This window comes from Tamandua tetradactyla, chromosome 25 (genome assembly GCF_023851605.1).
Source record: "Tamandua tetradactyla isolate mTamTet1 chromosome 25, mTamTet1.pri, whole genome shotgun sequence".
Classification (NCBI taxonomy): Eukaryota; Metazoa; Chordata; class Mammalia; order Pilosa; family Myrmecophagidae; genus Tamandua; species Tamandua tetradactyla.
The window spans coordinates 34843982-34868263 of record NC_135351.1 but is presented as its reverse complement, the minus strand read 5'-3'; the positions used below and the strand labels follow the sequence as shown (position 1 = coordinate 34868263).

The 24282-nt window shown below is 36.6% G+C and overlaps 1 long non-coding RNA gene across 1 annotated transcript in view; it reads right to left on the bottom strand.

Annotated features, from left to right (window-relative positions):
- The window catches only part of LOC143669068 (uncharacterized), a 90910-nt gene that overhangs the window by 29835 nt on the left and 36793 nt on the right, over positions 1-24282 (bottom strand). The gene's annotated exons all lie outside the window — the stretch shown is intronic.

The following is a 24282-nucleotide window of genomic DNA, read 5'->3' as shown; positions in this document are numbered from 1 at the left end:
CTTAGAATGTTATGCTTTTGATACTGTTATAAATGCAGTTGCTTTTTAAACATCATTTTCCAATTATTTGCTGTTAGTATATAGAATTTATTTTTGTATGTTTTTGTATATTTACCTCGTATTCTGTATCACCATGTATTCACTTATTAGTTCTAGTAGAGGTTTTTTATATTCCTTAGAATTTTTCTGCATATCATCTGTAAATATAGATCTACCTCATTTCCAATAATTATGCTTGTTATTACTTCCTTAAATTATTAATTGAGCTTACCAATAAAGTGATCTGCATCTAGGGATTTCATTGAATGGTTTTTAATTAGGAATTTAATTTCTTTAAGAATAGGACTATTTTACCATTTGGTATAAATATTTCAACATTAGGGACCCTGTTAACCATGAGTTTTTCATTGATGACTACTATTAGATTGAGGAAATTGTTCTTATTCCTAGTTTGCTGTGAGCTTTTGTCATAGGTGGTGTTAAATTTTATCAAATGTTTTTTCTGCATCGATTGAAATAATTATATGTTTTTTTCTCCTTTATTCTGTTATAGTGGTGAATTACAGTAATTGTTTTTCGAATATTGAACTAAACTTGCAATCCTGGGATAAACCGATCTTAGTTGTAATGTATCCTTTTTGTATATTGTTGAATTCAATTTGGCATTATTTGGGGGAAAATTTGCGTTTGTGGTCAGTAAAAATTTTGGCCTATTGTCACCGAAAGGTTGTTTTTTATTGTTATTTGTTTATTTAGAATCTGCAGATTTTTTTAGATATGTTCTATCCAAAATAAAAATCAATATCTCACAGTACCCTCACTTAGTTGTACAATCATCATCATTCTCAATTTTAGACAATTTTCATTGGTCCAAAAGAAAGATAATAGACATACCCACATCAAAGAGAAAACCTCAAACTCCCCTCAACTTTTATCTCGCCCAACCACCAACTATTTACCCCTAGCATTGATTGTGGTACTAGTGAGATAGTCCTGTTAAATATAGTCCATAGCATGCCATAAGTAGTTTTTTCCATATATGCCTTGATTATTAACTCTGTACAAGTGTCATACCTTTGAAGAAGTTCATGAAAGAACTTTCTTTACATTTGTAGTGCTAATCCGTGAGGCACATGGCTGTAAACAATCCCTTTCAATCATATTCACCTTCAATGTGACACTATTACTTATAATCCCACTAACAAACTACCATCACCTCTATCCATTCCCATCCATTAAATTCAGCCTCATTAACCAGTCTGTACATATTAAGTAAATGCTCTCCCTTCTTTAGCTTCTGTCTATCTCTAGGCCCCCTATAACTTACATTTTAAGACTCTAAGTTTACATTTTCTAGGGAAATCATATAGTATCTATCCTTTTGTGTTTGGCTTATGTCACTCAACATTATATCCTCAAGGATCACCCATGTTGTCATATGCTTTAGGACCTGATTTCATCTTCCTGCTGCATAATATTCCATTGTATGCATACACCACATTTTGTTTATCCACTCATCTGTTGATGGGCACTTGGATTTTTTCCATCTTTTGGCAATTGTGAATAATGCCACTATGAACTTCAGTGTACAAATGTCTGTTTATGACACTTCTTTCAGCGTTTCTGGGTATATATCAAATAATGGTATTGCCAAATCTTAGGGCAACTTGATATTTAGTTTTCTGAGAAACTGCAAAACTCTTTTCCACAGTGGCTGTACCATTATACATTCCCACCAGCAGTGCATAAGTGTCCCAATTTCCCCACATCCTCTCCAACATTTGTAGTTTCCTGTAGTTTAATGGTAGCCATTCTGATATGGCATCATGGTTTTGATGTGCATTTCTCTTATAGCTAATGAGGATGAATATCTTTTCATGTGATTTTAGCCATTTATATGTCCTCTTTGGAAAAAAGTCTACTCTTATCTTTTGCCTATTTTACAATTAGGTTGTTTGTTCTTTCGTTGCTGAATTGTATGATTTCTTTATATGTATTGGATACCAAACATCAGATATATGGTTTCCAAATATTTTCTCCCATCAAATTGGCTGCCTCTTCACCTTTTTGACAAAGTCCTTTGAGGCATAGAAATTTGATTTTGAGGAGTTCCCATTTATCTATTTTTTTTTCTTTCACTGTTTGTGCTTTGGGTCAAAGGACTAAGAAGCTGCCTCTTATTATTAAGTCTTGAAAATGTTTCTCTATATTTTCTTCTAGGATTTTCCTGATACTGACTCTTATGTTTAAGTCTTTGATCCACCACTGAAAGGTTTTGATATCAGAGTCATGCCCACATCTCAAAATGAATTGGAAAGTGTTTCCTTGATATTTATTTTTTTTAGAATATATCTATTTTTGACAATTGTTCTAACCAATAAAATTGCCTAGGCCCAGTGTTATCTTTATGAGAAAGTTGTCATTACAAATTCACTTTTCAAACCAATTTTAGACCATTTGGGTTTTCTATTTCCCCTTGTGTACTGACACAATAGAAACTATCTTTGGCAAAGATGGTTTTCCATTTTAATCTTAGATAGTGGATATATTTGACTTAAACTTGTTTATATTAATAATCTCTTGTAATCCTTTGAAAGGTAGCTGGATCTCTTTTTTTTTTTTCCACCAATAATCGAACCCAGGTCTCCTGGCATTGTAGGCCAGAACTCTGTCACTGCGCCACCATTACCCGCCACAATTTTTTTTTTTTTTTTTGGCATGGATCTCTTTTGAAGGCTCCTCTTTCATTCCCAATATGTTTTTTTTTTTTTCTCTTTGTTCTTGATCAATCTTCCTAGAGCTTTAGCAATTTTAAAAAATCTTTTCAAAGACCAAGTTTGGCTTTTTAAATTTTCTATGATGTTTTCCATTTTGTTTATTTATGCTCTTTTCTTTCCTTTTCCTTTTTGTCTCCTTGTTTTAGGTTTAATTATCCTTTTTCTACTATTTTAAGGTGAAAGCATAGATTATTGATTTTAATATCATTACTTTTATTATATAAGCCTTTAAGCTATGTATTTCCCTTTATGTACTGCTTTAGCTGCAACAACAAATTTTGATGTGTTTTGTCCCAAAAATCATTCAGTTTGAATTTTTTTCTCAATAGTATTGGAGATATAATTTAGATTACATAAAATTCACCAATTCTAAGTGTAAAGTTTGACACTTCTATGCAGAATCAAAATATATACAATCCCATCTTTCCAAAAGGAGCCTTCATTTTTCTTTGCAGTCAATACCTTCCTTCAATCCCTGACCCCAAACAATTACTGTTCTTCTTCATCACCCTAGAGTTTTGCCTTTCTCGAGGTTAGTACAAATGCAATCAAAAAGTATATAGTCCTTGGTTTGACTTATTTTAATTATCACAAAACTTTAGATTCACTCATGCTATTCATATGAAGAAGACATTCCATTTTAGTGCTCAATGATATCCCAGAGTATGGATTCACCACTTGATGAACATTCAGTTGATTATCCTTCAAGTTCTTATGAATAATGTTGCTCTAAACATTCGCTTACAAGTCTCTATGTGGATATGTGTTTAATTTCTCATTTCAGTATCTAGGAATAGGATTGCTGAGTAGTCACATGGTAAATGCCATGTTTAACCTTATAGAATACTGCCATGCTGTTTTCCAAAATGACTGTACCACTTTTTATTTCCACCAACAGTGTATGAGGGTTCCATTTACTCCACATCTTCACCAGCACTTAGAATTGTCAGTCTTTTTAATTTATCCATTCTAATGGGTGTGTAATGATATTTCATTGTGGTTTCAATATGACTAGACATGTTGAATAAGTTTTTACATGCTAAATTGCTATCTGCATCTATCCCTGAGTGAAAAATTTGTTCAAATATTCTGGCAATTTTTTTTTTTTTTTTTGCACGGGCAGGCACCAGGAAACAAGCCCGGGTCTCCGGTGTGTCAGGAGAACTCTGCCTGCTGAGCCACCATGGTCTGCCCTGGCAATTTTTAAATTGTGTTTGTCTGCTTACTATGAGGTTGCAATAATTCTTTATAGATTTGGCTCATAAGCCCTTTGTCAGATATACACTTTCAAGTATTTTCTCCCAAACTACAACTTGCCTTTTCATTTCCTTCCGTGTGTCTTTCAAAGAATAAAAGTTTTTAATTTTGATAATGTTCATTTTATCTATGTGTGCTTTTATAGTCAGCTCTTTCTACATCTTATTTAAGAAATCTTTTACCAACTCAATGACACAAAGATTCTCTCTTTTCCACTTATCTAAATGTTTTATTGTTTTAGCTCTTATATTTAGGTGTATAGTCATTTTTTAGTCAATTTTACATATTGTGTGTGGTAAGGATCAAGATCAGTTTGTTTGTTTTTTAATCCATAAAGATACACAATTGTTTCAGCACATTTTGCTTGGTGCCCTTTTCCCATTGAGTTACTGTGGCACTTTCATTGCAAACCAGTTGATCATATAAGTATGAGTCTATTTCTGAATTCTCTGTTTTGTCTCATGACCTAATTATCTGTCTTTACACCAACACCACATTGTCTTGATTACTGCAGCTTTACAGTAAGTTTTGAAATTAGGTAGCATAAACCCTTGTACTTTTTCTTCATTTTCAAAGTTATTTTGGCCATTCTAGGTCTTTGCCTATCGTTGTAAATTTTAAAAGTGATTATTAATTTCTTTAAATAACCTGTTAGGATTTTGATGGGTATTGCTTTAAATCTATGCATCAGTTTATCAAGAGTCACCATCTTAACAATACTGAGTCTTTTAATCAATGAACAATCCATGTTGTATTTTCTGTTTTGTTGATAATGGCCATTCTGGTGGGTGTGAGATGATATCTCATTGTGGTTTTGATTTGCATTTCTCTAATGGCCAGGGACGTTGAGCATCTCTTCATATGCATTTTGGCCATTTGTATTTCCTCTTCTGAGACGTGTCTGTTCAAGTCTTTTTCCCATTTTGTAATTGGATTGGCTGTCTTTTTGTTGTTGAGTTGAACAATATCTTTGTAAATTCTGGATACTAGACCTTTATCTGATATGTCGTTTCCAAATATTGTCTCCCATTATGTAGGCTGTCTTTCTACTTTCTTGATGAATTTCTTTGATGCACAAAAGTGTTTAATTTTGAGGAGCTCCCATTTATTTATTTATTTATTCAGTGCTCTTGCTTTAGGTGTAAGGTCCATAAAACCACCTCCAATTATAAGATTCATAAGATATCTCCCTACATTTTCTTCTAACTGTTTTATGGTCTTAGACCTAATGTTTAGATCTTTGATCCATTTTGAGTTAACTTTCGTATAGAGTGTGAGATACGGATCCTCTTTCATTCTTTTGCATATAGATATCCAGTTCTCTAGGCACCATTTATTGAAGAGACTGTTTTGTCCCAAATGAGTTGGCTTGATTGCCTTATCAAAGATCAAATATCCATAGATGAGAGGGTCTATATATGAGCACTCTATTTGATTCCATTGGTCAATATATCTATCTTTATGCCAGTACCATGCTGTTTTGACCACTGTGGCTTCATAATATGCCTTAAAGTCAGGCAGCGTGTGACCTCCAGGTTCGTTTTTTTTCCTTAAGATACTTTAAGCAATTTGGGGCACCCTGCCCTTCCAGATAAATTTGCTTATTGGTTTTTCTATTTCTGAAAAGTAAGTTGTTGGGATTTTGACTGGTATTGCATTAAATCTGTAAATCAATTTAGGTAGGATTGACATCTTAACTATATTTAGTCTTCCAATCCATGAACACAGTATGCCCTTCCATCTATTTAGGTCTTCTGTGATTTCTTTTAGCAGTTTCTTGTAGTTTTCTTTGTATAGGTCTTTTGTCTCTTTAGTTACATTTATTCCTAAGTATTTTATTCTTTTAGTTGCAATTATAAATGGAATTCGTTTCTTGATTTCCCCCTCAACTTGTTCATTACTAGTGTATAGAAACACTACAGATTTTTGAATGTTGATCTTGTAACCTGCCAGTTTGCTGTACTCGTTTATTAGCTCTAATAGTTTTGCTGTGGATTTTTCAGGGTTTTTGATGTATAGTATCATATCATCTGCAAACAGTGATAGTTTTACTTCTTCCTTTCCAATTTTGATGCCTTATATTTCTTTTTCTTGTCTAATTGTTCTGGCTAGAACTTCCAACACGATGTTGAATAACAGTGGTGATAGTGGACATCCTTGTCTTGTTCCTGATCTTAGGGGGAAAGTTTTCAATTTTTTCCCATTGAGGATGATATTAGCTGTAGGTTTTTCATATATTTCCTTTATCATTTTAAGGAAATTCCCTTGTATTCCTATCCTTTGAAGTGTTTTCAGCAGGAAAGGATGTTGAATCTTGTCAATGCCTTCTCTGCATCAATTGAGATGATCATGTGATTTTTCTGCTTTGATTTGTTGATATGGTGTATTACATTAATTGATTTTCTTATGTTGGACCATCCTTGCATACCTGGGATGAATCCTACTTGGTCATGATGTATAATTCTTTTAATGTGTTACTGGATTCGATTTGCTAGAATTTTGTTGAGGATTTTTGCATCTATATTCATTAGAGAGATTGGCCTGTAGTTTTCTTTTTTTGTAATATCTTTGCCTGGTTTTGGTATGAGGGCAATCCATGTTGTATATCTCCATTTATTTACTGGAGATAAATTTATTTATTTTCTGGTTTTACTTCTCTCAGCAATTTCTAAGAGTTTTCAGTGTAGTGGTCTTACACAAATTTTGGTGAATTTATCTCTGAGTATTTTAATAGAATTATGAATGGAATATTTAAATTTTTCCAATTGTTCATTGCTATTACATGTATATACAATTAATTTTGTTTATTCCTCTTGACTCCTGCAATCTTGCTGTATTCACTTATTAGTTCTAATAACTTTTTATAAATTCTTTAGAATTTTCTAAGTACTTAACCATGTTATATGTAAATAAACATAATTTTATTTCTTCCTCTCCAACCCAAATGACTTTTCTTTCTTTTTATTGCCTTTTGCATTGTGAAGACTTCAGTGAAATTTTGACTGGACATAGCGAAAGTGGGTGTTCTTGCCTTAGCAAAAAGATTATGTCTTTCAACATTAAATGTGACATTATCTGTAGGCTTTCATAAATGTTCTTAAATCAGATCTAGGAAGATACCGTCTCTTCCTATCTTATTCAGAGTTTCTATCATAAATAGTCATTGAATTTTATTAAGTGTTTTCCTATATCAATTGAAATAATTTAATGTTTTTTCTTTTCTCAGTTAATTGATTTATTTTCAAAGGTCAGAACCCATTCTGTCATAACTTATTATCTTTTTATATGTTGATAGGTCTATTTTGTTAGGGAATTTGACATCTGTGTGCATGTGGGATATTACTCTATAGATTTTTTTTCTTGTGTTGTCTTTGGTTTTGGTTTTCAACCCAGGATTTCAAATGGGTTGGAAAATGTTTCCTCTTCTTCTGTTTTTTTTCTTGAACAACCAATGAGAATCACTAAGTGAAGACCTCTGGACTTTCGAAAAAAGGTTCATGATTATAAATTCAGCTTCTTTATTGGATATGTGAACATTTACACCTTCTATTTCCTTTTTAGGTCTGCCTTGGTAATCTATATTTTTAAAGAAATTTGTCTATTTTATTTAAATTATCAAATTTATTGGCAAAAGTTGTACATAGCGTTCCATTATGAAACTTAATTTCTGTAAAATCTGAAATGATGTTCCTTTTTTTCACATTGGTAATTTGTGAATTGTCTTGTGTACCTGGAGCTCTCTAAAATTTTTTGATCCTTTCAAAAAAACATTTGTTTTCTATTGTTTGTTCACATTATACTTCATTGCTTTCTGCTCTTATTTTTATTATCTCCTTCTTTCTATTATTTGGATTTAATTTTTATCTCCTTTTTCTAATTTCTTAAACCTGAAAGGTAGGTCATTGATTTTTAGATCTTTTTCTTTTCTGAAAGAGGCATTAAGAACTGTACATTTCCCTGTAAGCACTATTTAAGGGGCAGTCCACAAATGTTGATATGTTGCATTATCATTAACAGTTGATTGAAAATATTTTCCAACTTTCCCTGTGATTTCTTTTTTTACTTCATGAATTATTTAGAAGTACTCTGGAAATGTTTCAGAATGCTGTTGCCTTGTGAATTTTAAGGGCAATGTAATGATGAGTTTAGAGTCTGCTACCTGTTCATAGGAAAGAGAATTAATAGTTATACTAAAGAGCTCCAAGACAATTATGCTGAGCGGGAAGGGGAGTCGGGATTTCTTGGTGCTTTTTCCTTAGCCTCAATCTCCTGACTTCACCCAGAGATTTATTACCTCCATCCTGAATTGTTTGGAAGCATCACCGCTGCTATTCCACTGCTTCCATTCTCCCTATCATTTTTCTGGAATATCACAGCTCTCTTCTATTGCAGAAGTTGGTCAAGTGGGCCACTGTCATTAATTTCTTTCTTTAAACTGATGGTGGAGAAGAGGAGTTGGCATGAAATCATTCCTACATAATTGTATAACTATAAGAAAGATAATTAAGGAATCAAAGGAGATATATAAGGGTACCCAGAGAATTTTAGTAGGAGCATTTCTCTTTTTAAAGCTATGCTAATTATAAGGTCTTTTTATTCAAGGGATACTTGGAATAACTCTCAGTTATTTAAATCTTTGAGAACAATACTCCATGAGTGACTGAGAATTCTGTGCTGTGAGTCAGCCCTAGGGTGGCATGCTTCACTGTGTATCCTGCTGGCTGGGCTTTAGGAAGTGCTGCCAGGCTGGTTAATTTGACTGTGGTATAAAAGAGATAGGAAATGTGCCAAAAGGTACAAGAAGAGGGAGATCTTTACCATCACATAGGTGCAATTTGTGAGTGGGTTTAGAACATTTCTGGATTTTTCATGAAATTTAGCAAGTTATTTTTGTTTTCTTTAAAGCAGTAGAGAAGAAGAATGATTTATATAATATAATCATAGACATTCTCATTATAAGAAACTCAAAGAACATGTACTACAATATTCCATAAAATGTTGCCATCCTGTTGATGTTATTCTTATTGGAAACTGCTTTATAACATAGCAGGGAAATAGACAGACGGGAGTATACATACCAGCCCTGTCATTTCCTGGCATTAGCTCTCGATCACACTATTAGCCTCATCTTCCTCTATAAAATGGTGAATAAAACTTAGCCTTAGGTTTTTGGTAAACATTAAATGAGATAATACACTCTCTGCATATAAAGTGCTTTGCACACTAACTTTATGTGCCATGAAAAATGCTCTATAAAGTACTCAGCCATAGTAAGTGCTCAAGAAAATGGAACAAAAGCAAAACCATGCAAAACTCTTAGTTCTATGGGCCTTTTTCTTTGCCTACCTACTTTGAAGGGCCATTATTAAGAGAAAATTATAATAAGGCAACTGAAGCAAGGTAAATGTGCAATAAAGTATAGGAGTCGTTATTTCCACCAAATGGTCATACTGTATCATTCATTTATTTATCAAACATTTAGGGAGCACTTACTGTAGGCCAGTGTTTTGAGAGGACCCTATGAATTATACACATGCATTCCATGCCAAATCTGTTTTGAGATGGTTTGAGTGTGACAAAGCAGAGGCCAACAGTGTTGATTTAATGGATTATGCCTTAAAACCTGAGATGAAAAGAATGGTGTTTCTTCCCTAGGCAACTGGATATGAGGCTGAGAGAATGGAAGCAGTAACCAATGATAATACTTCAATTTGGAATAAAAGATGGTGTTATTAGCTGAGGGAGGAAAGACAGGAGACCACAAGACTTTGGGGCTGAGGATGATGAAGTGGTGGTCAAGGGTGCTGTTTTCCACACAATAAGTTTGAGATACTCATGAAACCTCCAAGTGGAAAGCCATGAAGGCAGTTTGAGCTATGAAGCTAGAGAGGATATTTGGCTAGAGAAAACAATGGGTTCATTATCTCATATTCACAGACATTTAAAACAATGGAACTGGATATGGTCATGAAGAAAAAGTAGAAAGAGAAGATAGCCCTAAACTAAAATCAGAAGCGCCTTCACATTCAGACCTCGTGAGCATAAGTAGCCCAACAGTGCCCCAGGAGCCAATGTCATTGGCCAGAATGTTTCATTTTGAGTCTGGCTTCTCAGAATTTCCAAAGTCTGGCCTTTTGGGAGCAACACAGAGCAAATGTGTTCCTTTGAATAATGAGGAGAGCTCCCTGCATGTGTCCTGTTTTAGTTTGCTAGCTGTCATAATGTCCCGACCCGCAGGACAGTCAACGGGGTCCGCCACCTGCTGAGGGAAGAATGGCTATGGGACAGAGAGACGCAAGAAGGACAGCAAGACAGGATTCTGATCAAGCTGCAAATTTTATTAAGCAAGCCAGGTGTATATATACCGACTTGGGGAGGGAGTACGGTATGTGGAGCATTATGATAGGAGGGAGTTCGCGCCGGCGGGAAGGGCTGGTTAGATAATTGGTGGGGAGTTCGCGCCGGCGGGAAGGTCCCGGTGGGAACCTATTTCCGTGAAGAACCTTGTTGTACTATATAGATGCCATTGCATTAGCCGGGGTGGCCATGTTGGCTCAATCGCCATCTTAGGTTAGCCTCTGGTCCCCAACATCATAATGCAGAAATGGAACAGCTTTTAAAAAGAAAAATTTATTAAGTTGCTAGTTTACAGTTCTAAGGCCATAAAAATGTCCAAATTAGAGCCAGGCTAAAAAAATGTCCAATTTAAGGCAACCAGGGAAAGATACCTTGGTTCAAGAAGGCTGATGACGTTCAGGATTTCTCTTGCAGCTGGGAAGACACATGGCAAGATCTGCTAGCGTTCTCTTCAACAGCTTCCCTGGGGCTCTGTCCATTCTGTTAACTGTGTCAGTTCTGGTGGCTCTCATGACCCTAAAGCTTTTTCCAAAATGGTTTCTTCTTAAAAGGCTCCAGTAAGGAACTGCATCTTGAATGGGTGGAGACACATCTCGATGGAAACCATCTAATCAAAAGTTACCACCCACATAGTGCTCATGGATCATTCTCAAAGATAGACCATATGCTGGGTCACAAAGCAAGTCTTAACAAATTTAAAAAGATTGAAATTATACACAACACTTTCTCGGATCATAAAGGAATGAAGTTGGAAATCAATAATAGGCGGAGTGCCAGAAAATTCACAAATACGTGGAGGCTCAACAACACACTCTTAAACAACGACTGGGTCAAAAAAGAAATTGCAAGAGAAATTAGCAAATACCTCGAGGCAAATGAAAATGAAAACACAACATTTCAAAACTTATGGGATGCAGCAAAGGCAGTGCTAAGAGGGAAATTTATTGCCCTAAATGCCTATATCAGAAAAGAAGAAAAGGCAAAAATGCAGGAATTAACTGTCCACTTGGAAGAACTGGAGAAAGAACAGCAAACTAATCCCAAAGCAAGCAAAAGGAAAGAAATAACAAAGATTAGAGCAGAAATAAATGAAATTGAAAACATGAAAACAATAGAGAAAATCAATAAGACCAGAAGTTGGTTCTATGAGAAAATCAATAAGATTGATGGGCCCTTAGCAAGATTGACAAAAAGAAGAAGAGAGAGGATGCAAATAAATAAGATCAGAAATGGAAGAGGAGACATAACTACTGACCTCACAGAAATAAAGGAGGTAATAACAGGATACTATGAACAACTTTACGCTAATAAATACAACAATTTAGATGAAATGGACGGGTTCCTGGAAAGACATGAACAACCAACTTTGACTCAAGAAGACACAGAAGACCTCAACAAACCAATCACAAGTAAAGAAATTGAATTAGTCATTCAAAAGCTTCCTAAAAAGAAAAGTCCAGTACCAGACGATTTCACATGTGAATTCTATCAAACATTCCAGAAAGAATTAGTACCAACTCTCCTCAAAATCTTCAAAAAAATCGAAGCGGAGGGAAAACTACCTAATTCATTCTATGAAGCCAACATAACCCTCATACCAAAACCAGGCAAAGATATTACAAAAAAAGAAAACTACAGGCCAATCTCTCTAATGAATATAGATGCAAAAATCCTCAACAAAATTCTAGCAAATCGTATCCAACAACACATTAAAAGAATTATACATCATGACCAAGTAGGATTCATCCCAGGTATGCAAGGATGGTTCAACATAAGAAAATCAATTAATGTAATACACCATATCAACAAATCAAAGCAGAAAAATCACATGATCATCTCAATTGATGCAGAGAAGGCATTTGACAAGATTCAACATCCTTTCCTGTTGAAAACACTTCAAAAGATAGGAATACAAGGGAACTTCCTTAAAATGATAGAGGGAATATATGAAAAACCCACAGCTAATATCATCCTCAATGGGGAAAAAATTGAAAACTTTCCCCCTAAGATCAGGAACAAGACAAGGATGTCCACTATCACCACTATTATTCAACATTGTGTTGGAGGTTCTAGCCAGAGCAATTAGACAAGAAAAAGAAATACAAGGCATCAAAATTGGAAAGGAAGAAGTAAAACTATCACTGTTTGCAGACGATATGATACTATACGTCGAAAACCTGGAAAAATCCACAACAAAACTACTAGAGCTAATAAATGAGTACAGCAAAGTAGCAGGTTACAAGATCAACATTCAAAAATCTGTAGCATTTCTATACACTAGCAATGAACAAGCGGAGGGGGAAATCAAGAAACGAGTCCCATTTACAATCGCAACTAAAAGAATAAAATACCTAGGAATAAATTTAACTAAAGAGACAAAAAAACCTATATAAAGAAAACTACAAAAAACTGCTAAAAGAAATCACAGAAGACCTAAATAGATGGAAGGGCATACCGTGTTCATGGATTGGAAGACTAAATATAGTTAAGATGTCAATCCTACCTAAATTGATTTACAGATTCAATGCAATACCAATCAAAATCCCAACAACTTATTTTTCAGAAATAGAAAAACCAATAAGCAAATTTATCTGGAAGGGCAGGGTGCCCCGAATTGCTAAAAACATCTTGAGGAAAAAAAACGAAGCTGGAGGTCTCACGCTGCCTGACTTTAAGGCATATTATGAAGCCACAGTGGTCAAAACAGCATGGTATTGGCATAAAGATAGATATATCGACCAATGGAATCGAATAGAGTGCTCAGATATAGACCCTCTCATCTATGGACATTTGATCTTTGATAAGGCAGTCAAGCCAACTCACCTGGGACAGAACAGTCTCTTCAATAAATGGTGCCTAGAGAACTGGATATCCATATGCAAAAGAATGAAAGAGGACCCGTATCTCACACCCTACACAAAAGTTAACTCAAAATGAATCAAAGATCTAAACATTAGGTCTAAGACCATAAAACAGTTAGAGGAAAATGTAGGGAGATATCTTATGAATCTTACAATTGGAGGCGGTTTTATGGACCTGAAACCTAAAGCAAGAGCACTGAAGAAGGAAATAAATAAATGGGAACTCCTCAAAATTAAACACTTTTGTGCATCAAAGAACTTCATCAAGAAAGTAGAAAGGCAGCCTACACAATGGGAGACAATATTTGGAAATGACATATCAGATAAAGGTCTAGTATCCAGAATTTATAAAGAGATTGTTCAACTCAACAACAAAAGACAGCCAACCCAATTACAAAATGGGAAAAAGACTTGAATAGACACCTCTCAGAAGAGGAAATACAAATGGCCAAAAGGCACATGAAGAGATGCTCAATGTCCCTGGCCATTAGAGAAATGCAAATCAAAACCACAATGAGATATCATCTCACACCCACCAGAATGGCCATTATCAACAAAACAGAAAATGACAAGTGCTGGAGAGGATGTGGTGAAAGAGGCACACTTATCCACTGTTGGTGGGAATGTCAAATGGTGCAACCACTGTGGAAGGCAGTTTGGCAGTTCCTCAAAAAGCCGAATATAGAATTGCCATACGACCCAGCAATACCATTGCTGGGAATCTACTCAAAGGAATTAAGGGCAAAAACTCAAACGGACATTTGCACACCAATGTTTATAGCAGCGTTATTTACAATTGCAAAGAGATGGAAACAGCCAAAATGTCCATCAACAGACGAGTGGCTAAACAAACTGTGGTATATACATACGATGGAATATTATGCAGCTTTAAGACAGGATAAACTTATGAAGCATGTAATAGCATGGATGGACCTAGAGAACATTATGCTGAGTGAGTCTAGCCAAAAACTAAAAGACAAATACTGTATGGTCACAGTGATGTGAACCGACATTCGAGAATAAACTTGGAATATGTCATTGGTAACAGAGACCATCAGGAGTTAGAAACAGGGTAAGATAATGGGTAATTGGAGCTGAAGGGATACAGACGGTGTAACAGGACTAGATACAAAAACTCAAAAATGGATAACACAATAATACCTAATTGTAAAGTAATCATGTTAAAACACTGAATGAAGCTGCATCCGAGCTATAGGTTTTTGTTTTGTTTTGTTTTGTTTTTACTATTATTACTTTTATTTTTTTCTCTATATTAACATTCTATATCTTTTTCGGTTGTGTTGCTAGTTTTTCTAAACCGATGCAAATGTACTAAGAAACGATGATCATGCATCTATGTGATGATGTTAAGAATTACTGATTGCATATGTAGAATGGTACGATTTCTAAATGTTGGGTTAATTTCTTTTTTTCCGTTAATTAATAAAAAAAAAATTACCACCCACAATTGGGTGGGTCATATCTCCATGGAAATAATAAAAAAGATACCACCTAGCAATATTGAATGAGGATAAGAGGACATGGTTTTTCTGGGTACACAATAGATTCAAATTGGCACACCTCCTATTGTAGTTCTTTCCATTAGTCTAAATGCACCCTCATGTTTGGAAATACGGGTCAGAAGGATATATTGACCAAACTCTATTCTGCCAGCTGGATCAGCCAGTCAACTGCAGGCCCCCTAAACAGATGTAGAGTACAGCTGAGTAAAAGGAAAACAGATGAATCACTTTCTGAATCCACTGCTGATCTTAATGAAGTATGTCTGTGACTTTAACTAACATTGTAAAAAGCATGAAAACGGTATTTTAAAGATAAGGCTAAGAGGGCACATAATAGAGTTACTTGCACTTCAAGCGGCATCCTTAAAAAATATGGAGGGGAAAGGCATGCTCTGGCAATATAAATGCAACTACAAACCAGCTGGACTTCCACTAGAATTGTCTGACTACATTTCCTCCTTGAGTTCTTGACATCAGCTAACTCATCTGTTTTTGTCCAGTCCTGGTTTTGACTCCAGTCATTAACCCAAGGTCAATTTTTTTCTTTATTAGAGAAGTTATGAGTTTACAGAGCAATCATGCAGAAAATACTGGATTCCTACATACCACCATATTATTGGCACCTTGCATTGGTATGGGCATTCCCTATAATTAATGATAGCACATTTTTATAATTGTACTATTAACTATAGTCCATGGTCTAACTAAGTGTTCACTGTTTGTATACAGTAGTTCAATGGATTTTTAAAAAATCTGTGTTCTATTAGCATATATACAATCTCACACTTCCTCTTTTATCACATTCAGATATATTGATATATATTTCAGTTCTGTTAATTACAGAATATTTCCATCATTCCAAATAGGAACCTAGTACATTTTAAGCCTTAATTTCCCATTCCCTATCCTTACTCCACCCACTTTAACCTATATTCCTAGATTCTGACTTTATAAGTTTGCTTATTCTAATTATTTGATTTCAGTAAAATCATACAGTATTTGTCCTTTTGTGTCTGGCTTATTTCACTCAAGATGGTGTCTTCAAGGTTCATCCATGTTGTCACATGTATCAAGACTTTATTCCTTTTTATAGCTGAACAATATTCCATTGTAAGTATGTACCGCATTTTGTTTACCCATTCATCAATTGATGACATTTGGGTTGTTTACATCTTCTGGCAATTGTGAATAATGTTGCTATGAATATCAGTAAACAAACATCTGTTCAAGTGCCTGCTTTCAGTTCTTTTGGGTATATACCTAGTAAAGGATTGCTGGGTCATATGGGAGTTCTATATTTAGCTTTCTGAGGAAATGCCAACCTGTCTTCCACAGAAGCTTCATCATTTTACATTGCCAGCAACAAATGAGTGTCCAGCAATGAATGAGTATCCCTATGTCTCCACATCTTCTTCCATATTTATTATTTTTTGTTTTTTTTTTAATAGCAGCCATTCTAATGGATGTGAAATGGTATCTCATTTTGGTTTTGATTTTAATTTCCCTGATGGCTAATGATGCTGAGCATCTTTTCATTTGCTTTCTAGCCATTTGTATTTCTTCTTTGGAGACATGTTTATTCAAGTCCTTTACTCATTTTAAAATTTAGTTATTCACCTTTTTTTTTTGCTATATTGAAGGGTTTCGTTATATATTCTTGATTTTAAACTTTTATGGATATATGGTTTCCAAAATATTTTCTCCTGTCATTTTACTTTCATGATAAAAATACTTTGAACACAAATTGTTTTTAATATTGATGAGGTCTCAATTATCTGTTTTTTTCTTTTGTTGTTTTGCTTTGGGTGTAAAGTCTAAGAAACCATTGCCTAATGCAAAGTCCTAAAGATGTTTTCCTGTTTTCTTCTAGAAGTTTGATCATTTTGGCTCTTATATTTAGGTCTTTGATCCATTTTGAGTTGATTTTCATGTAAGGTATAAGGGTCCTTATCCTCATTTTTTTTTTTTTAATTTTTTTATTAATCAAAAAAAAGAAAAGAAATTAACACAACATTTAGAAATCATTCCATTCTACACATGCACTCAGTAATTCTTAGTATCATCACATAGATGTATGATCATCATTTCTTAGTACATTTGCATCGATTTAGGAAAAGAACTAGCAAAACAGCAGAAAAAGATATAGAATGTTAATATAGAGAAGAGAATTAAAATAATAATACTAATAATATATATATATATATATATATATAAAGGAAAAAGCAAAAAGCAAAAACAAAAGATACAAACACACAAACAAACAAACAAAAAACCATATTTCAGGTGCAGCTTCATTCAGTGTTCCAACCTAGTTACATTACACTTAGGTATTATTGTGCTGTCCATTTTTGAGTTTTTGTATCTAGTCCTGTTGCACAGTCTGTATCCCTTCAGCTCCAATTACCCATTATCTTACCCTGTTTCTAACTCCTGCTGGTCTCTGTTACCAATGATATATTCCAAGCTGATTCTCGAATGTCGGTTCACATCAGTGGGACCTTACAGTATTTGTCCTTTAGTTTTGGGCTAGACTCGCTCAGCATAATGTTCTCTAGGTCCATCCATGTTATTACATGCTTCATAAGTTTAGTCTGTCTTAAAGCTGCATAGTATTCCATCGTAGGTATACGCCACAGTTTGTTTAGCCACTCGTCTGTTGATGAACATTTTGGCTGTTTCCATCTCTTTGCAATTGTAGATAATGCTGCTATAAACACTGGTGTGCAAATGTCCGTCTGTGTCTTTGCCCTTAAGTCCCTTGAGTAGATACCTAGCAGTGGTATTGCTGGGTCGTAATTCATTCTGCCATTCTATGTCTTTTGATTGGGAAATTCAGTCCATTAACTTTTAGTGTTATTACTGTTTGGATAATATTTTCCTCTACCATTTTGGCTTTTGTATTATATATATCATATCTGATTTTCCTTCTTTCTACACTTTACTCCATACCTCTCTCTTCTGTCTTTTCATATCTGAATCTAGTGCTCCCTTTAGTATTTCTTGCAGAGCTGGTCTCTTGGTCACAAATTCTCTCAGTGACTTTTTGTCTATAAATGTTTTAATTTCTCCTTCATTTTTGAAGGACAATTTTGCTGGATATAGGAGTCTTGGTTGGCAGTTTTTCTCTTTTAGTAATTTAAATATATCATCCCACTGTCTTCTAGCTTCCATGGTTTCTGCTGAGAAATCTACACATAGTCTTATTGGGTTTCCCTTGTATGTGACAGATTGTTTTTCTCTTGCTTCTTTCAAGATCCTCTCTTTCTCTTTGACCTCTGACATTCTAACTAGTAAGTGTCTTGGAGAACGCCTATTTGGGTCTATTCTCTTTGGGGTGCGCTGCACTTCTTGGATCTGCAAATTTAGGTCTTTCATAAGAGTTGGGAAATTTTCAGTGATAATTTCTTCCATTAGTTTTTCTCCTCCTTTTCCCTTCTCTTCTCCTTCTGGGACACCCACAACACGTATATTTGTGCGCTTCATATTGTCATTCAGTTCCCTGATCCCCTGCTCAAGTTTTTCCATTCTTTTCCCTATAGTTTCTGTTTCTTTTTGGAATTCAAATGTTCCATCCTCCAGTTCACTAATTGTAGCTTCTGTCTCTTTAGATCTACCATTGTAGGTATCCATTGTTTTTTCCATTTTTTCTTCTTTGTCCTTCACTCCCATAAGTTCTGTGATTTGTTTTTTCAGATTTTCTATTTCTTCTTTTTGTTCAGCCCATGTCTTCTTCATGTCCTCCCTCAATTTATTGATTTGGTTTTTGAAGACTTTTTTCATTTCTGTTCGTATATTCAGCATTAGTTGTCTCAGCTCCTGTATCTCATTTGAACTATTGGTTTGTTCCTTTGACTGGGCCATATCTTCAATTTTCCGAGCGTCATCCATTATTTTCTGCTGGTGTCTGGGCATTTGATCAGATTTCCCTGGGTGTGGGACCCAGCTGGTTGAAAGCTTTTTCTGTGAAATCTCTGGGCTCTGTTTTTCTTTTCCTGCCCAGTAGGTGGCGCTCGTGGTGCTCGTCTGTCTGCATGGCAGTCGCCCGGGAAACCGCGCGTGGAGGCGGGGGTCGCTGGCCGCCACGGCTTGGGAGAGTGCCGGTCCTAATTGCCCAGCTGGCCCGAAACGCCAAGCGTGACGGGAGGGCCCCGCTATCCAACGTTCCCAGTCAGACCGGGGAGCCACGTGCGTGGAGGGGACCCCAGTCGCCAGCCGCCCCGGCCGGGAAAACGCGCGCCCCTCGGGTATCTCACCGCAGCAGATTCTCCCTGCCCGTTCAGCTGTTCCAGAATGGGGTACGCTGTCTTTTTGGTCTCTGTAGTGACTCCGGGAGCTGTTTCGTATTGTTTCTGTTTCTTTAGTTGCTTTTCTGGAGGAGGAACTAAGACTCGTGCGTCTTACTAAGCCGCCATCTTCTCCGGAACTGGCCCCCTCATTTTTTTTTTACAAATGGAAATCCTGTTTTTCTAGCACCATTTGCTGAAGAAACTATTCTTTCCAAAATCAGTGGTCTTTGCTGCTTTTTAAAAAATCAGTTGGCCATAAGTGAGAAACTTGATTTCTGAGCCTTCTAGTCAATTTCATTGGTATATAGGTCCGTCTTTGTGCCAGTAGCATGCTGTTTTGATTACTGTGACTTTGTGATAGTTTTAAGATGAAGAAGTGTGAGTGCCCCAACTTCATTCTTCCTTTTCAAGATGAACCAAAGGTCACATTTTCCACACGTGTTCAGTGTGGAGCTGGATTTTGATTTGCCCTCACTTTTTCAGACTCCTCTGTACATCTAAGGGTGGTTCCTGTTAGTAATTCCCTAAGACTCATCTCAGTGTAAGAGACTGCTGAGTAGCCAAGATCTCAGCCCATTCCAGCCTGACAACATCTATGAAGGGTGATCACAATCAATATATTAAGACCAATTGTTTGGTCGTGGTGGATCTACTGAGGGCATCAAAACTCGGGGCTGGGATTTACTTCTGCAAATGATGTCTACCATCACCCAACAACAGGACCATAAACTGGTCTCCCATCTGGTGTAGCACTTTCCACTCCCTTTCTGAGTTCCCATTTCATTGGTTCCTCCTCCTAAAAGCCTCCTAGGCCACCATGTCCTCTAAACAAGGATTTTCAAACACTGGTGGGTGGATCTGTGTACACTGGCTATATCAGAATAATCAGGAAGGGCTTTTTAAATATTGGATTCTAGGATATTCTTCAGGAGATTCTAATTCATTAGCTCTCAGATAGGGCCAGAGCTTCACATTCTCTAATGTTCCTTGAACGGTTCAGATGAGTACCAGCTTTGGGAACCATACTTACAATGAATCAAAAGCAGGGACTTTCAGCCACGGCTTTACAAGCTTCTCTCTGGTCTCACTCCATTAATGCTGCCCAGTGTCCATGTTGGCCAGTTGGGTTCCTCTTTGACCATACCTATTCTTGAGCCTCTTCCCACTCTTGAGTCTGAATGGACTCTGCTCACTCCAAATTCTCTGGAACTAGTAATTCTTTTGATACCATCTTTCAGTTCATTAAAATTGAAAAGTTATCCATTTTATCTCTGTGGTTTGAGATAGGATAAAGTGGTAAAGACAGCACTTACCAAGTATCCAGGCATTTCTGACATTATCTAGCCCTCATGTTACTAGTCCTGGTCAATGGACTCAAGGCAGAAGTGACACATGTCATTATTGAGCTGAGGCCATTAAGAGCTGGGGTGACTCCTACATCACCCTCTTTCCCTACAGCAGTGACCTTGTATATGGGTTGAACTGTGTCCCTCCAAAAGATAGGTTGAAGTTCTAATCCTTGGTACCTGTGAATGTGACCCTAATTTGCAAATGAAATTAGCTGTTAAAATGAAGTTAAACTGGAGAAGGATGGGCCCTTTATCCAATAGGGTGGGTGTCCTTCCTCTTGTAAGAAGAAGAAATTTAGATCAAGAGGGAAAAGGCCATTTGGAGACAGAGACAGAGACTGAAGGGCTTCAGCTGCAAACCAAGAAATGCCTAGGATTGCTGGCAAACAAGGAGGCTAGAAGAGGTGAGGAAGAGTCCTCCCCTACAGGTTTCAAAGGGAGCACAGCCCTGACAACACGTTGCTTTCAGACTTCTGGCTTCCAGAGCTGTGAAAAAATACATTTCTGTTGCTTTAAGCCACTGCATTTGTGTTATCTTGTTACAGCGGCTGTAGGGGCCTAGGACACTGTGGAAGCCAACACTGAGATGGCACCAGCACACAGTGGAGACCGCCTGCATCCCTGATTCATGGGATGGAGCAACTCTGCCAGCCCCATCAATCTCTGTGTGAGCAAAAATAAACTATTTCTGTGCGCAGCCATGGAGGGGTCAGCATTAAACTGTCAGCACAGCACGGCTACCCTGACCAGGCCTAAATAGAAATAGCCACTCCAGGGTCAATGCTGTTGAGAGAACTAAAGCCCAGGCCATCGTGGCCCACTTTCCTAATTTCTTTTTCCTTCAAAATAGCACAAATGCACCCATTTTACACCACCGAGGTCACCACCATGCTATCTGGGATGAACCAGCTGTGTTTAGGAGCGGGGAGGTGGGTGGGGGTGGAATGTAGCTCACGTTTCAACTGTGATTCACCTTCCAGGAAAGTCATTATCAGTCGTTTTTAAATCCTTAACTCTTGCCTTAACTTCGTATATTCTATACCAAAAGTGGCAAATTCAGGTGCAAAACTGAAATGCATGAAGTCAGTCGATGCAAGCCATGGGCCAGCGTGGGACTTGCAAAGTGAGCAGGACAAATAGAAAAGGGTTTGACCACCTAAAAGCAAGTCAAAAACAACTAAAATAACAGTACAGCCTAAATTAGACTCTGCAGCCCCAATCAGCCTACCGCCAGCAGCAGCTCATGGCCTTGAGCTATAAATACCAGTTGTAAATCTTTGTCAGGTGTAAGACTCATTTTTTAAATTGTAGTATACACATGACAAAATACTAGGCAGCCATTAGAAATTTGATGTGGAAAGAATAAGAACTGGCAAGGAAAAGTGCTCACAATAAATGCACATTTTTTAAAAATTATAAGACAACTGCAGTATGATCTGATTTTGGAGAATAAAATGTGTAGAGCAAAAGACTAGATTTAAGATCTGTGTCCCTAGTTAAAGCATTACATATTTGGGTTGCAGGGTTGAGTCGTAGGGTTATCAGTGATTCTACTGATCGCATGTATTTTTGTGTAATTTCCAACTCTTTGAAAATAAACATGTATTATTTTTGCTATCAGGAAAAAAATGTTATCTTAAAAAGTCAAACTTAGAAATAAAAGGCCAATATATAAAAATACTATTCATGGGATTTTCTGATATGTTTATTCTGTGTACGTAAATCATAAAATGATGCGTTGTAAGTATCATGTGTTTCAAGTCTAGTAATGGCTGTTCCTCGTTATACAAAAATTAACCTGGAACTCTCATTCATCTGTAAGTTCTAGTCAGGGGGAAACATACACATCTTTTACCCCGTGGATATTTCAGAAGGAAACGTTTCCCCATGTTAGTGATTATAAACCCCTTACAACAGAGAACATAGACCTACTTGAAAACAAAGCAGCTTGGAGGCAAGTTGTGACAGACAGTGCAGACTAGCCTGTAATTGCAGCTGCCTAAAGAATGCAAATAATTAAGAGAACTTTTTATTCTCCATGTTGTGATTCCAGAAATGTTTATTCTCTGGAATGACTTGGCATTTAGTGAATTTGCAACTGGCCTGAGACTGGTTCATTGAGTTTAATCTGATTAGAGCTGGTTTCTTTGTTCTCTGTATCCTCAGGTGGTGATTTTGGCTGAACACTGGAAATTTTTGTCCTGTGTCTAGGCACAGTAACATAACTTTGCCTGTGTATTACATAATAAGGACATGGTTCTCAGGCATCAATCCTAAAAAGGCTTAGTTCCAGTTCCATCCAAACACTCTTCAGCTTGTGAATTTTACTTCTCATTTGATCATATGTCACAACCCAATAGACATTGTATGGATAGACACGTGTATGCATTTTCTCAAAGCATTTACCAGTTAAACCTAACTTGTTTGAATAAATAATGACATGAAGCCTTTCCTACATGTTATTTATCTAAATAAATTAGAGACTGGTTTGATGTGATTTAGGAGGCAGGTGGCAAGATGGGTGAATGGCATGGTAAGGAAGTTCCTGTGCCAGGAAAAGAAGCTGCAAATTAAGATCGGTTAAAGAGAATACCAAAACCACCTGGAAAAAGGGTTTTAATTGGATAGGAAATACAATTAGGACCCAGTGAAATCTCCACTATGAAAAGCAGGTATGAATCATTTTGCTATGGTGCTGAGCAGAAAAGATGACGCTGGGGAAAGGCCACCGGATACCTTATCCTGCAGACCTGAATAAACATAAATATCAGAAAACTCTCACTTTCATGAATTCAACAGACTTTCATAACCAATAAATCATGTAGGGGGAAAAAAGCTGTTTTCCTATCAGTATTTTTAGAAATTATATGCTATTCCATAAATTGAAGCCATATTTTTATTTATGTACCGAGTAGCTAGGAGTTCGAGAAGTCTGATGCTGGCCCCAGAGACAAATCGGGTGAGTAGGGAAAGGAAAGGCTCTTGCTAAAGAAAGAAAGTTTCAAGGATCTCGATGTTTCTGGTTGGAGCCACAGCACAAATGAAAAATGATCTTCATGCGTCTTTCCTGCCAGCACACCATCATCTGGACAGGCAGCGTGCAGCACCTGCACGCTGCAGATAGTTTCCGGGAGCCCCGTGCAGCATGCAGGGAGCATTTTCATTGCAGCAGCTTAGACTATTGAAGATAGTCCTAAGGCACCATCTTAAAATCCACCTAGGGAAAATGCACACCAGGCTGGCCATCAACCTATGAATGACAAGTGGCACCAATGATCAAAATAGACGCGATGACAGAGTCATAAAATGGATGTAGGGAAGAACTTCTCAAGTGACATAATGACACAAAATGAACTATCCTCAACTGAAAGGAGCCAACAAATTCTATTTAAAAATCTACAGAAATGCACCTGTTTTTTCGCATCTCTGTAATATTATTCCAGCTTCCAAGTCTGCAGTACAGTGAAAGAAAAAAAAAATCCTTCCTATCTCAAGCTCCAGACCCCTGGAGACTTGAAGCAGATAAAAGAAGCCTTTCTTGTCTCTCTCTCAATCCTAACTGTGACAAGCTTAGTTCTTTGAAGCACCTTCTGGGCCAAAAGATAAGACTTCGTTTCCCCAAAACCACATTTTTCAAATATTTTTCACACCTGACACATAAACCTTTTCATAGAATTATGCAAATTTTGCCCAGACTCCTAATGTTTTAGGAACTAAAGCCATTATGAAGAGTCGCATTTTTTGCAATGCTCACATCAGAAAAGAAAAGCTTTGCACTGTAGGCAATGAAGGGGTCAGGGATGACACTCTGAAAGAGGGGTTTGATTGGTCTGTATGGTTATTTTGCACCAACTTAAAGTGACCTCTGCTCC